This window comes from Pithys albifrons, chromosome 5 (assembly GCF_047495875.1).
Source record: "Pithys albifrons albifrons isolate INPA30051 chromosome 5, PitAlb_v1, whole genome shotgun sequence".
NCBI classification, from domain to species: Eukaryota; Metazoa; Chordata; class Aves; order Passeriformes; family Thamnophilidae; genus Pithys; species Pithys albifrons.
Window position 1 is genome coordinate 56,119,087 of NC_092462.1, and position 15,752 is coordinate 56,134,838.

The 15,752-nt window shown below is 35.5% G+C and overlaps 1 long non-coding RNA gene across 2 annotated transcripts; it reads left to right on the top strand.

The window, feature by feature from the left end:
* The first annotated feature begins 514 nt into the window (after positions 1 to 514).
* Positions 515 to 15,434, top strand: LOC139671913 (uncharacterized). 2 transcript variants are annotated; one of them, XR_011697817.1, is made up of 3 exons: positions 582 to 809; positions 11,199 to 11,403; positions 15,347 to 15,434. It is a non-coding gene; the product is annotated as an uncharacterized lncRNA (long non-coding RNA). The 2 variants fall into 2 exon arrangements; XR_011697816.1 differs by lacking the exon at positions 15,347 to 15,434 and having other exon boundaries at positions 515 to 809; positions 11,199 to 11,492.
* Positions 15,435 to 15,752: the final 318 nt, after the last annotated feature.

Sequence of the window (15,752 nt, forward strand, 5' to 3'; positions counted from 1 at the left end):
ACACAATTGATGTGATACCTTCTTCTTACAAGATGGCAATCACAATTTCATGCTTCATGCTGCATTTCTGTTTAGAGACTCTGATAAAAGCACCCATCCATGAGAAAGAATGTCCTTTCTCTCACAGAACACATTTCAAGACTGGGCTCCCAGGGACTGCCCTCAGATATTCATCCTGGATGAGTTCATTAACTCATTCATCCTGTTTTCCTTTCATTTCTTCTGGGGAGTTCAGGCAGTTTCAGTGTCTTATCCTGAAGCTAATTTTATCCAATTTCATCAAGGAGTTCCTCTGGCTGCACTTCTTAATTAAAATAAGTATTGGTCTTCTTCAGATATACAAATGACACTCTCTAGAGTTGATAAGATTTTCTGTGGTTTGCTAAACAATTCACTTACCCAACAGAGGTTAAAACTCTTCTTGACAGGGTCCTGAATGCATCTCCTGTTCCATGAGTGTAGTTAAGGTAAATTTAGAACTTTAGCTAGCTGAGGCCAAGGTCAGCTCCTTCTATAAGGACAGCTGGTAAGTGAGCTAGAAACAAGGGTCTTAATCTCCTTTTTCCCTAGGAGCTGTGTTTAGTCAGAGGCTTTCTGGCTTGTTGCTGAGCTGCACCACAGCTGTGACAGCCACATCTGAATCTGGCACTCTGCCTCCCTGACTCAGACCTGGACATGAGTTCTGGTGTGACTTTGACTCATCACAACAAAATTGCTGAATTATCACTACCTGAGACTAGCTCTGATACCTCTTTCCAGACCTGATTCCGATCCTGATTTTCTTTGTTCAACATGCTGACACCTTGCAGGTGAGTGCACTACTCCAGCTGCCTTGCTGCCATTCTCTCTGTCAGGTTCCCTTCCTTTGGGGCACAGCCTTCCCTTGGGACTCTGTGCCATGTCTCTCCCTTCACTGACTCAATGGCATGTTTTGCTGTGAATTGCGGTTGAAGCTTTTAGTCCACATGAACCTGTGAAATATTACATTTGATAGAAACTCCAGAAGCAAGTAGTTAAACACTACTTTGGCTTTCCCTCTTTGTGGATTCAGTGTGTTTGAAATGACTGGTTCTCAATACTTTTCCTATAACAACAAACATTGCTGCATTCTCCATCACATCATCTAAGCAACAATTGGGGTTTAGTCCTGGAATGTCTGTGCATCTGGACCTCAGTTGCTTCATCAAGGAAGTTTTACTGCCTGTAAAATGCAAGTGCCAGACAAATACAGAGATAAGTATGTCCCTGTACCTTTTGCAGTGAAAATATGCACTATTCCTTGTAGTACAGTTACTGGTAATAAGTTTATACCAGCTTACCATATCTGAACATTTTGAACAGACATAAGAGAGATGTTACGGGCCACGTTCACAAAAAGATGTTAGTCTAGATTTGCATCTAACCTCAGAGATGTACATAATGCTATTCATGTTAGCCTGAGGACAGCATAGCTCAGGAGCAGAGAGAAGTACAATGACACAGTGGGGAATAGCATAGATTAAAATAGCAAGTGAGGGAAGAATTTTCAAAAATTATGGAACTAGCAAAATACATAAAAATAACAATGTGAGAAAGTCAAAGGAGAAGTAAGCCATTTTCATAAACAAAAACGACACTAACCCAGAAGAACCTGGTAATCATTACCACCAATATCTGGAAGAGCTGCAAGGGGACAGTTTAATAATTTATTATTACAAAGCACAGTTCAGCTTCTTAGTCTTCTCTGCATTGAGTGCTAATGTGTTTCATCAAGTTCAAGGATGAAGAATATGGTTGTAATTTCAGATTTTATATAAATTCTTCTAGCAAGATCTCTTCATTTATAAAATAGAATAAGAAAATACTTAAAATAATTCTGCTACTGGCTATCTGTGTACACTTAAGAGACAGTAAAGTGAAATTTCAAACATACACATACATAAGGAGGCTAGATATATAGAGATAGTATTATATCCTGGCTTATAATAGCTACATCATATTTCCTAATAATTGCTACAGAAAAATCTGTATTTTCCCACCTTTTATTCCTTGTAACATTTTAACAATAATTCCTAAAATTGCTCTGTCCTACTTTTTTCCCCAAAGAAGCTTTACAGAGGTAAGGCCAAGATCAGTGCTTCTATTCCAGCTCTGATATGTGCACTAAAATACATGCCTATAAATGAGTACGTAAATCTTCTTCATGGGTCATGTCCATTCTCCTTATTCAGATTTCAAACAAGTCACTGATGAATCAGATAAGCACTGATTCTCTACCCTGACTTCCAGACAAAGACTAGGATTTCATGCTGCAAACCACTTCATGGATTCCTAGATATATCTATGAGCATTTCTTAGAGTAATTCTTTTTGTTTCCAGTAGTTCTTCAAATTAAATGTATGCTGAAGAGATTTGGAAGGCTCATCTGTACAGGCAGCTAAAATTTCTGTGTACCAGAAAAGAAGCATTTATGTTTTGGTAATTCCTACTTCAATGACGTTCTGATGGAAATTCAGCTTCAAGATTCTCAAGAAAATGCTAATTTTAAGGAATCATATTTTTTGTTCACTTAAGTTGAGCAGAAATGATTTTTCCATGTATATGCATATGATTTTGGGGGCTTTTTTTGTTTTGGTTACTTTTGCTTTTGGTTTTATTTTTGTTTGGGTTTTGGGGGTTTTGGGTTTTTGTTTTCTGTTTTTGGTTTGGTTTGGTTTGGTTTGGTTTGGTTTGATTTGGTTTGGTTTGGTTTGGTTTGGTTTGGTTTGGTTTGGTTTGGTTTGATTTGGTTTGGTTTGGGGTTTTTTTTGTTGTTTTACTTAAATTCTGATTTATCAATTTCCCATGCTCAGGAAGGGCAGTAAATTACTAGGGACAATTTGTGCTAGAGGTCCCTAGAGGATCCTCTTGTCAAAGAGCAACTCCTCATGGACAAGACTGCCTACCTGTGTGCAACATATCTGTCACTTTTGATGATTGAGGATCACAAAAGGACATCATGCCAGCCATGTATATTACTGAGAACTGTAATATGTATACTGTGTGCATCTTCGGGTTTTCTGGCATGCATTCAGGACACTGCAATTCCTTTCCTGGAGGAGCTGACAGCTATACCTCCGCTGCCAGACTGGGGAGAGCCCAAGCATGTGAGGGACTTGACCTTAGGCCTCAATAACCTCAGATCTTTGCAGACAATTAAAAAGGAAATAACCTGGATATTTCTTATCACAACATAGGAGGAAAGCTGAAGTGTGTCTCAAATGTCTTTCTCTTTCAAGCAACCTGAAGTACCATTTAAAATCTGATTTAGAATGACAGATTCCTTTTGCCTTCCAAAAGGTGAAGAAAAATGATGAAAAAAAGATGTGTATATTCTGATCATAAGAACCAGGACATAAGCAATATCTACTTTTTTTTCCAGATGGTACTTCAAAACAATCTTAAATTTGAAAAAATCTGAAATAGCAAAAATAGTTCTTTGAATACTACTTTTATATATGCCTTGGAAAAGTATAGAATTGAAGATAAATAAAAAAACCTCACTGCAATAGAGTATAAAATCTGACACTTCAAAACAGTAGTTCTTTTATCCCTGGGAAGATAAAGAGAGCAGTTGAAAACTATATTAGGGATATTTTATGGTATAGTCTTAACATCTAGGAAGAAAGTTTGGCTGTCTGCCACCAGCTTCTGAATTAGACAAGCAACTTACAGCAAGAAAACTCGTTTATTTAGCAGCCCTTTAGGGATGTTCTTCTTCAATATTTTAGCTTGCAATGAGTTTTCCTCAAGATTTTAATAACGCCAGACATAATTTTAAAACTTTTGAGCAGAAAACAAAATTGATGTATGGTTTCTTTTCAGCTTAGACTAGTTTCTTATTTCCTACATACCTGTTCTTGTCTACCTGATCCTACCTTTCAGATTTTGAGCATGTAAGTGAATTCCAAACACATTTCAGCCTGAATTCCTGCAGTTTTCATGAAAATTGCCATTTGCTGACTGTATAAAAGATGCACAAAATATCTTCTTTGAGATAAAGAATTCAGCATGATGGTACTGTATTACTATTATTGCTATTATGATTATTGTTGTTGTTTTTGTTGTTGAAAATATATGAGCATATGCAAAAAAGACAGAAATGGTGCAGTAATTGAAAATATTAAAGGTTCTTTAGATGAATGCAAATAGAAAGCACAGAATGAAAGATTCAAAGTTACCATTTCTCATGGACTTGTATCTATGCAAATTCTCTTGGAATTATTTTTTCAGTTTTTTCCATATCAGTTTATATGAATGCATGAATTGCATGATGACATTTATAAATCAATGCAGAAGCAAGCAGGTAAAGTGGAGCTTAAGTCTGCCTATCAGTTACACGACTGGAGTCTCAGCAGAATAGAAAAATTAAAAAAAAAACTTTAAACTGGCTGGATCAAGTACTACAACTTGTGTAGACACACATGACCACAGAATACACTGCAGGTTAACTTGCTGTACAGTATGCCGCTGTAAATTAGGAGTAATTCCAGCAAATGAATGCCTATAAGTTTTTTTTTAACAGGTTGATCAAATACATCTGCCATGATCCATGAAGCATTTCTTTAGAGCCTTTAAAATGGCTACTCTTCAAATACAATTTACAAGTGGGGTAGCTGAGACTTTTATTCTTATTCTCTAACATAAAGATTTAACCAGTTATGACAAAAAAACACATGCACTGTTAATAATTTGCAGTTCCATATTACAAATTAGACATATGAGATAAGAGTAAATGAATGCTTCCACTATGTTAGCATTCTTGTATGACAGAGAGGTTGATTACTGTTGATACTATAATTACTGAAGCAAGGAACTTCATTATATAATATGCCTTTGTTGTACAAATATATACACCACACAATATGGTGAAATGGGTGACTGGAACAGTGGAAAATCTTCATGGTTTGTTCTTTCTATCCTTTTCTCTTTTTGCGTGCACGCTGGATTGCTATCTATTTTATCCATAGCCATGTGGTTTTTTATCAGGTTTACTGCTATAGCAAGGACAGAGCTGAGTGGCTGAGTGGGCTGCAGCATAATTGCAGATGGGATGCACACTGTGAAAAAACTGATGTTTTAAATGTCAAGTCAATTTTTAAGGGGAAAATGGCCCAGAAAAAAATAGAGATCTATGATTTAAAGGCACTATTTTTAAACAGCTGATTGCTGGTAACTGAAATAATGTTCAAACTTCAAGCAATTATGTAGCAATCCTATGATTTTGAAATCCAAATTGGTACCTGTAAGGGACAGTCAACTTTTCATTTCTTTTTAATATTGCCAGACGACTGGGTTTAGAAACTATGAAAAATATTTCAGTAAACAATAATTTTAATTGAATAACCCCCTTTTATAAAGATTTATTTACTTTCTTCATACTTACATACTAATTTTAATTACTTGATTCTACATTTGCAAGATAAGTTGAACTCTAAACAGCTGGAAAAAAGGGGAATTTCATAACACAGTTTTAATTCTTCCCTCCTGTAGGTCTCTTGAACTCAACTGCATTATTTTTCCAAACTGAATCATAACTCATACACTAACTTTGTTTGTATCTCTGTGTCAGCTTTTTTAAGATCTTTTTTTTACTAGATCTTATTTACCATGTAAACTGTATTTCCTACAAAATCATTAATTTATAGAGTTTTTTTGAAAACTTTTTAAAACTACTACTATAACACTAAACACTTCCTAGATATGTACAAATGCATTTCCACAATGACTCTGTAGTTAGGTGGCACTAGTTTTCCATTTCTTGTGTTCATAAGTAGAGATGCAAACCAAAACTGAGAAAAAGAATTGTGTTAATTTTGCTTGTGAAGCATGGAAGAGTATGAATTTGGTTTTTTAGCACTCTAAGCATTTTAATAAATCTATATATATTCAGAGCACAGGTTCAATTAGTTTAAAATGCAGTGAAAATACCCAGAAATTCTGAATATATGGCTTCAAGTTTCTTCTCTAAGGCAAAGAAATAGCACTGCAAATATTGTTAGACAGAACTTTGTTAAGAACAGAATCACATGGCAGGAAAACAATATACATCTCTGTAGGATTTTTTTACTTTAATCATAAGAAATTTTATCTCATTTTCTCTTTGCTTTCAATATAAATACATATAATTTCTGCAACTATAACCCCATACATGATAAAATTCATATTGTAACTTTTGAATTGCAAGTATTATGTACAGGAGTAGTTTGTTGCTTCTGATTCCAATGGAAATACATTTAAGGTAATATTTGAAGACATCTGTGGCTTCTAGACTTCATGTCTGTCATTTTAGACAAGTTGATTATACATGCAGGTTTAGTTTATGCAATGTTATGCACTGATGATAGAGCAGGAGTGTCAGAAGAACACGATGTCCCAGGGACAGGTTCTTTGTGTGGACTTGCTTCCTACTCAAGGCTGTCAGAAGACAGGGGACTCCCCTGAAGGCAGGCAGGGAAGGTTGTGGTGGATCTAGAAACTTGCATCTTTCTGCATCCCTGGGGCATAGCCTGGTAACCCAAAGCTCAGGACTGAAATGGAGCTACCAATAGGCTGGAATGGGAGGGCCAGACAACCTTATTTTTGTGCTCAGGACCCCAACATTTAGAAAGGGCAGGAAGGTGAGCAACTCTCTATCCTGCACCATCACACTTCTGTCTCTGAAGGGTGGTCTTGCATCAAAAAATTCCTCCTCTACCTCCTTTTCTCTTTTGAGAAGTTTCTCAATCTGTCTGCATTTATGCAATGGAAGTTGTTTTTCAGCCCTGTATAGATGCTTCAGGTTCAGCTAAACAAAACAATCTTACAAATTCTGTCTTTTAAACAGAGGGTGCCAAGTTGGCAAACTCATCGACCAGACAAAAGATTGGCTGGTCAGAGACATAAAACAGATTTTGCCCGTGTTCATAGAACTGCTTTTAAAATAATTATAACATGTACAAGTAAATTAAAGAAAATTTAGCTTATCCTTGTGCATTCCAGAAAATTTAGGGGAATTAAAATATATAAAATAAGGAGCAATTCAATAACACTTAATAATTAAGTAGTAATTTCCTTTCCAAGTATACCAAAGCATATTATGTATTTCTGTCTAGTAATGAAATCCTAGTATAAATGTGACATCTGATCTGCTACAGCCCTATAAACCAGTTTGCACAGGAAGAAATTAAGAAACATTTCTTCCTTGGCAGGGTCAAAAGTTTGCAATTGTAGAATATGAAGGAAAAATGTAAATTGGGAACTGGTTAGAACTAGGGAATAAACATTTATTTTCTACTGAAACATTCTAAAGAATCTCTTTCCTAGTTAGGAGTGGTTAGTGTATTACTCTCAGGGTCCATTTGAATGATGAAATTGGAATAACAAATGTACAAACAATGCAATGCAATAGGTAAAATATGAGGGTTTACTTTTTTATGTCAAGTATCAAAAATATTACAAAAGTACTTAATTTACTTTGATTTTTAATCAGAATTGGTTTTCTGCACAATAAGGAAAATTTGTCTGTAGTAGGTTCCTTGTGCTTCACTGATTCCTTTTAAAGTTTTGCTTGCCTTTTGCAAGTGCTTTCATTTTAGAACCAAAATTTGTTTTGGAAACTGATGTATTTCTAAACAATGTATGTCTTCAAACAATTGAAACTACATAGACCAATTTGAAGAATATAACTTTACAGTAATTGCAAAAAAATCAATTTCTCAGTTTAAAAAGTCTTTTTTTATAGATATATTTTTAAGAATATATAATTTTAAGTACATTATCTCAGAACGGTTTTTACATCACTTAGCCTTTACTAATTTGAACTGGTAAGAATGTAGGAAATTATTTTGAAACTTTGAGAATTAATTTTGTCTTCTTTTGTGACATTATGAGACAGATAGTATTCAAAATATCTTTTTCTATTACAATCTAAGTTCTGAAGCTCATTTAGTTTTCCTTCTTTAAACTTGGTGTTTGAAGAAAGTAACAAACACTGCATGTTTTACAGTTGCCTTTGGACAATACATGGCATACACTTCATTGACATAGATTACCATCAAATTTCAAGTGGTGTTATGTTGCATTTATTATGGTTATCGATAAATGCCAAAAAGTGCTGATGTAAAATGTGAGCAGTTGCTATTTCTGAGATGAACTCACCAATAAACTGGAAAACCTATTTCACACAGAGCTACAAAGTTTAGTCTAATGTAAGAAGACAAGTACATTTTGTCCAAAATCCTCTTTGAACTCTTTTTTTTCCTACTTTGATTTTAAAAAATGTGCTGCCATTGTCAGAGGGGTAAAACAAAACAACACCCTTACTCTTCATTGACTAACTTTTGTTTCTTAACGTCTTGATTTTGCCTGATATGGTTTAGGAAGAATATTGCAATATTTTCAGCAGCCAAATGCTCCTCAAACCTAAAGGTGTTTCCTTCATCATACCCATAGCAGCTGAAGGAAAGGAACAGCTTTGAGGTACTGGTACTCATAAATTCACAGCCAAATTTGTTTTTAATGAAACTGTACTAAATAAAGTTTGAGACCCTTTCATCAGGGCTACTGTAATAGTCTGTCCTGGGGAGATGGATTAATTTTCAGTTTTTTCATTCCATCAGGATGGCAACAGCAGCAGTTTAGAGGAATTTTAACATCCTCTCCATGTTCCTTTTCTCTAAGTCCTTAAAACTGCTTTGGGGATTATCTTTTTCTTTGTCCACTGGTGGTTAATTCCCTTTAATCCCAAATCTTCCAACCTTTGAAACACTTCAGCTGTACAGAATTAGCCTTTCTAAATTGCTCTTCTTCACACCTTCATATTCTGTCACTCTGTATATTTTACAAAAATAGGTTTTCTTTCAGAAGCATCCATTTCTACATTTCACACCATTTTTGTATATGAAAGTGCTGAGAGCTGAACCTCTCTGGAAGTATAATTTCAATGAAGAAGGTATTGACACAATGGGTTCAATTAATTTGCTCCTTGCTGACTCCCTGTTGACAAGAAGTCAACATCCATTTGAATTGCTTTGGGATATCCTGCCTGGTGTCCATCTATGAGTCCAGAGTGGCACATATCTCCTGTAGGCTCTTTGTCAGATATGTCAGCCCCATTTAAATCTCTCAGGTCATCTCAGATGGCACTAGACACCTTTGTTTACAAGGCAGAATCAAACACTCCAACAAATCATTTATCTGTGGGACCTAAATAAATGTTTAAACCCTTAAAAAAGTTTAACCTTAAAAAAAAATAAGGTTAAACACAGCTTCAGGGTACTTCTGAATATGGAATGTATCCCTGCACTGCTGGAGTCTGTTCACTAAAACCGTTGATTTGTCCTCATACAACTAGTAACTGAGCCCCTAAACATCTACTTGACACTTTGTTTCAGGAAATACAACAAATACTGTTCTCTTAAATTTACAATGCAGCAAGAAAACATATAAACCACAGTGCAGAAAAAACATTCACAAGTAATAAATGAGATTGTATGATTTAATAAACAACAAGGCATTAAACTATTCACAAATGGTTTTTGGTTTTGTTCATTCCAAAGTGCCAGTGTAAGTAAGTAGACAGGTATTTTGCTTTTAGAAGTTTTGTCATTTTGTGTAATTGCTTAGTGGTGTGGAGTTCTTTATAGCTTTTGTTTTGACACTTTTCTGGTTGGTTTGGTTTGGTTTTTAGTTACATTTGTTGCTGTACTGCTCTGGTTTTGGAGCAGCCTTGCTTCAAACTGAAAAAACCTTCAGTATATTTCATTCACACTTTTGTCTTCAAGAATTATTTATTCCTGTACTCATGTTGATCTCTTTTTATAATGTAGGAAATAGTAATAATTTTCAGTAAGAATGGTGGGATACAGCCTCAGAATTTCTAACTTTGGTAATGCAGCCTTGTAAAGGTCTAGACTTACATAGCAAGATTAAATACTTGGTAGGCTGCCGACCTAAATATATTTTATTTACATCAGCAGGAAGGAACTTCTGTTTCTTTGTTCTGCAGAAAAACTTTCAAGGAGCACCTCTTGACATTTTCACTGGCCAGTCTTAATGAGTCAGAAACACAGAAGAAAGTTAAATGAAAATAGAAGAAAAAAGAGAAATTTTTCCTCTGTAAAAAATTTACAAAATTACATGTTTAGGTTTCCTGGAAGGTTAGTTTTGATGTGTTACTTAGAGAACAAAAAATAAGACCTTGCAGAAATCACTTCTTGTTAAAAAAAACAGCAAAGAAAAAAAAAACCAAAATAATTAAAAAATTAATTTAGATGGGCAATATATTCATGTAGAAGTTTAAGTTATACTGTGTTTGAAATGGGATTATTGAAGCTGAAAACTTAAAATCTGGGTCCAGGTTTACAAGTGAGTCAGTAGTAGAATCTTCCTGATTCTTCTGTACAGTAGAGAGGGCAGGGAGACAGTGAGCAAGAGGCTGCATGGTACTTCATTGCCAGACGGAATTAAATTATGACAAAACAACACATAGTTTTTGAAACTGTATGACTCTGGGTTTCCATGCAATTCTGTTGATATAATGTCCTACAGTATCCTGAATAACACCTTTGTTTCAGCTAATGAGAAAGCCTCAGAATTTTAGTGCAGTAATTTGATATTTCATCATTTCTATCAGATTTAATTGTTCTGAAGTGTAAACTAAAGCTTAGTTTTTTGCCCTTTTGGCATTGTTTTAGTGTATTTCTAATGTTTCCAAGAGATTACATCAAACAAACCACTGTGTTTGTCTAATTATCACCTCTACATTGTTTTTAGGCACCCCCAGCTGTCTTAGGAAAACTGCTTAGGTTATTAAGAGTTTCACAGACTTCATCTTTAAAAAAAAAAAAAAAGCATGTTAAACATATTTGCAATGATGCTATTCTCAAGTCAAATACGACTACTGATTTAAAATTATTGCAATTTTTTTCTCAGATTTCTAGTCTGTCATGTTCTGTTATTACACTTATTAATTACACATGTGATTAACACATTGCTTCATTATAATTCCCATTTTCTTACCTCCATTTTACAGCTCCCTTCCTTACTCTATGTCCTCATTCCATAAAGTACTCTTCTTTTTCCATTTACTATGTTCTATTTAGAAATTTGCTTTATTTTTCCCCATTTTCCCTACTTGTCTTTGTGTTTGCCTTCTTCCAATGAGTTGGGATCTACTTTTCATATTATGTTTCCTTCAGGATCTGCAATGGACCAGAGGAAAAGTTTGAGGAGGAAGGAATAACAAACTACCAGGAACTGACCATAATCCCTTCTTCCTGAACCTCTCAATTCCTTGATGAAAGTACCAAGTATATTCTGTGGCAACAGTAGGGGGAAGAGGAGAGGAGACTGGACTGAAGAAGCAAGGATGAGACTGGGAAAGGAGAGAGAGAAAAAGAAGAGGTTTAATATTTGTCTTTTTATTCCCAGAACTCAAATCTATAGCTAAATATTTATTTTAATTGATAATAAATATAGTCAATTTTCCTGAAGCTGTCTGCTTTTCTACAATGGTAATTTTTAAGTGCTCTCCCTGTCTTTGTCTTAATCCTTCGAGATTTTTTCATTGCTACTCTCCCTATTTTCTCCACCACTCCACTACTGGGGTGGCTGGAGGTGGGAGGAGGGTGTTTGGCTGTTAGCAAAGGCTAACCAATCATACAATATCAGTTCAAGATGTGCATAAGATTTTTTTTGCAACCTGCAGAAGAAATCATACTAAACCTTCATCTCAGTTACAAGCTTTGAAATCAAGGGTTATTCTTCACTATATGTGAAAAAACCTCATGGAAATCCCTCTTCTGCAAATGTTTGACCTTAAACCAGAGCAGAACTGATTCAACATTCTAAATTTTTTCTTTTTTTTTCTCCTTTCCTCCTTCTTTCCTTTCTGTTATATTGTCTTAATTTTATTTTTTTTTCTCCTGCTTTTTCTCCTCATTTTCCTGTCTATAACATGAAGGAATTAATTTTACCTCCATGTATTATCATGGTGTCCTAGTTGAGCAGGAGGGACCAGCTGACACTGTGTAAGGGTGATCAAAGCTGTGTATTCTACCCCCTCTATTCATTTCCCAAGGACAATGGGCCATTAGCAGCAGCTGCCCAGGGAATCATTATCACCTTCACACTCAGCCTGAGGGGGCGGAGCTACTAATGGGCCATCAACAGTTCAATACCCCCTGCCTCCCAGAGTTAATCACCCATTGTGTGAGTCCCCGCCCTGGGGGAGGGACTGGGTGCTCCCTGAGGGCACATAAGTGGTGGGTAAGAAGACTTTGGTAACTTCTCGTCGGATCCAGAGGAGCAGCAGGACCTCGACAGGAGCAGATCACTGCTCTTGCCCAGACCACAGCCCTCGCCTGCACCAACAGGTTTTTCATTTCCTTTTGCTCTGGACTTGGGGGAGCCACAGGGGTCTCAGCACAAGGGCAAACAAACCCCCTTGGGTCTGTGCCCCAGGACACTGGGTTATACTGCTGGGTTTATGTGAGTTGAAAGCAATTTCCCTTTTGTGTCAGTGTTTTAATTGTAATATTATTATTAAATTTTAGGTCTGACTTATAATCTCTCTCTTGTGGTGAGTTCATTTCCCCTGCTGGTTTGCCTTTAAACCAGCACACATGGACAAAATTTTAGTCTTGTGCGCAACAACATTTTTAAATAATATATGTCACTGTAGCCCACTAATATTACTGTAACTACATTACTATGTAGCAACTAAGATCTGGTCTAGAATTCCTCATGGTCCTTAATGGAGCGCTTCCCTTTTTGTGCAATCAACTGATAAATGAAATTATTGTGTCCAGTCTGAGGACCTCTGAGTAATAAACATCCACTGCTTTCTTTATTACTCACAATTTAATTTAATAAAATCAATGTTATTTGTCTTGTCATATTTAAGTTATCATGGTTCACCAAGGTAAACTTCTTTACACAATTCTTAAAAGCAATAAGAAAAAATGACAAGTAACTTTTGCTGATTAGTCTAGTAGATTTTTTCCTCCTATTTTTCCTTTGTGATATATGTTGTAACATATGAAGTGAGTTATGTTTACCATTAAAATAGTAAACACAACAGAATAAAACATATATTTACACAGAACCTCAGATGCCCTTTTACAGATAACTGAAACAGATGACAGTTTATTGTCAATGGCATCACCTGAATGCATTGTTTATGTCATAGCATGAACAATATGTTTTGAGTATGGATTGATATAATGTACTGGCAATTCTCAAAACAGCAGTCTTTATAAAACCCAATTAGAGGTTATTATGCCAAATAATCATAAATCTTGATGAAGATTGGTAGGCAATGATCTGTGTTTTAGCAGCAGTATGACATAAAAATTGCAACTAATATTCATTGGATTCAGTGAAAACAGAGCTGGAAATCATTTGAAAAACAATAAATCTATAAATAGATACCTGTCTAAGAAGATTTGAAAGAAACATAGTGTCCTACAAAATGAAATTTGTCATGAATCCATGGCAAAAACCATTTTCTGTGCCCATAATTATTTAGGATAGATTTTTGTAATGAAGATACATTTTGATCATTTTTCCTTTGTTCATTTATGATTTGAAGTTCTTTTTAACATGAATTTCTTCAGTCCTGAGATCTTGCTATAGGAAATGTAAGCAGATACCTCTAAGGAATAATAAACTGAAACACAGTTGCCATAAACACATTTGGTGCTGACACCCAAATGAGTAGCGTGTGGGCAGCAAATTAAACACCAGCTTGCAAAGCAAAATGGCAGTATAACAGAGCAGGAAGGTGATCATCTCTCTCCATATGGCTCTGCTGAGACCACACATACAACCCTGAATGCAGTAATTTTCTAGGTCTTCCAATTTGAGGGTGATACTGACTAATTGAATTTCTATTCTCAAACATTTTCATTGATGTAATTTAAGGTCTTTTGGAAAATTTCATGAGATATGTCTGTCCTTCTTTGTTTATATTCCATAGTATTACCCTTGTGCTTGCATTTGACAATGGTTCCTTTTACTGTTTACATTCAGTATTACACCGAAGAATATATAATGACCATGTGTCAAAACAAGTTAAGAATTGGTGATTTTTAGAAATAAAAAAAGTATTTTAGGAAATATACCTTTCATTCAAATAAAAACTCTTTTTAAACAGAATTCATATTAAGCTTTCCAGAATGCACAAGCTTCTTTATGCTTCACCCAACATATAAAGATAAAAGTTCTACTTCTATTTATGTGGTTTGGTTTTTTCTCTAAATGCTATACTTTCCAAAATGAGAGAAAATTGAGGAAAGTGGTAATTTACCTGTAGCATTTTTAACTTCATGAGTTCCCCAGTTAGCTTTACTATATATCTAAGTAGTTTTCAGTCTATTTTTACCTATAGGCAATTAAATGCCACCCTGACGCCTGATCTCATCAGATCTCAGAGGCTAAGCAGGGTTAGGCCTGGTTAGTACTTGGATGACAGACCTCCTGGGAATACTGGATGTGGTGGGTTCTAGTCCTGAGGACTTCACTGTCACCATCCAAGCTCACTTGGCTGTGGCAGATGAGCCTTAGGAGTTAAAGGGTGGGGCCAGTTCCACGCACGCTGAGCCTCACCTAAAAAACCCACTGTGCAGGCTCAAAGGTCACACCCACATGGGTAGAGCCCTTCCCAAATCTTTGTTCATGAAGCCTACCCATACATGCATACATTTTTACCTATCTAAACATGCTGTAAGTTTTCTTTTTTGTGTGAGGTCACTAAAGTGAAAGAGTGAACTAACCTCTCTTCTGTTATGTTCTTTACTGTTCTGATTTACTAAATAGTCTAACCTAATTTAGTTTTTATTCTTTTCTCAGGCCTCTGTATAAACACTACTTTACAATCTTATCACTTCCTTGATGACTTGTTTGTGTCAGGATGCTTTGCACCATGAGATCAAAATGAAGTAGCCAAATTAGGGACTGTGCTAATCACCCTCACTAATAGAGTTGTTTGGCTGTTGGTTGGTTAAATTTTAATAGTAACAAGGTTTCCATTATCATCATTGCATCTTTCAGTTAACCAAGTTTTGGTCTAGTCCATCCATCTACTGCTGGTATGTAAAATATGATTAGTATAAAATTTACTGACAAATAAATGAGATATGATGTTGAATTAAAGGCTATAGATACACAAACTTCAAAATAAATTATCTATTTATAACACAGTTCCATTGTCTCTACCATGAACCCAAAACACAACTGAATCTCAGGCCAAGGCACAAATGTATGTTTCAGTTAATACCTTGTGGTCTCAGTTCTCCATTACTGACATGGAGAAAATATTTTAAAATAATATCTCTCTACTTTACAGGCATATTACGAAGGGAAGTTCAGTAATGTTTCCTGAAGCAAAAGCAAGAAAGAACTATGAAGAAGACCAAACATACTTATGTTCTAAGCATGGGGGAGGGGGGGGAAGGGGGGAAGGGGGGGAAGAGAGAGATTGGTGTGATTTAATCTTTTCAATTTAGTCCCCCCCAAAAAAGAGATTAAACATACGATTATTTCAATATTAAAAGGTGGCATGATACTATTACTACAGATTAAAAAAAAAAAAACAACAAAACCAACCCAAAGACATTGCAATGACTGGTATAAATCAATGTGTTTCATCAAGCAAATTTTTCAGGATTTGTAGTTTACAGACTAGAGGGAATAATATGGCCAATATTCACATGTCATTGCTTTGGATTTCCTGGAACAGATACAAATCAAGG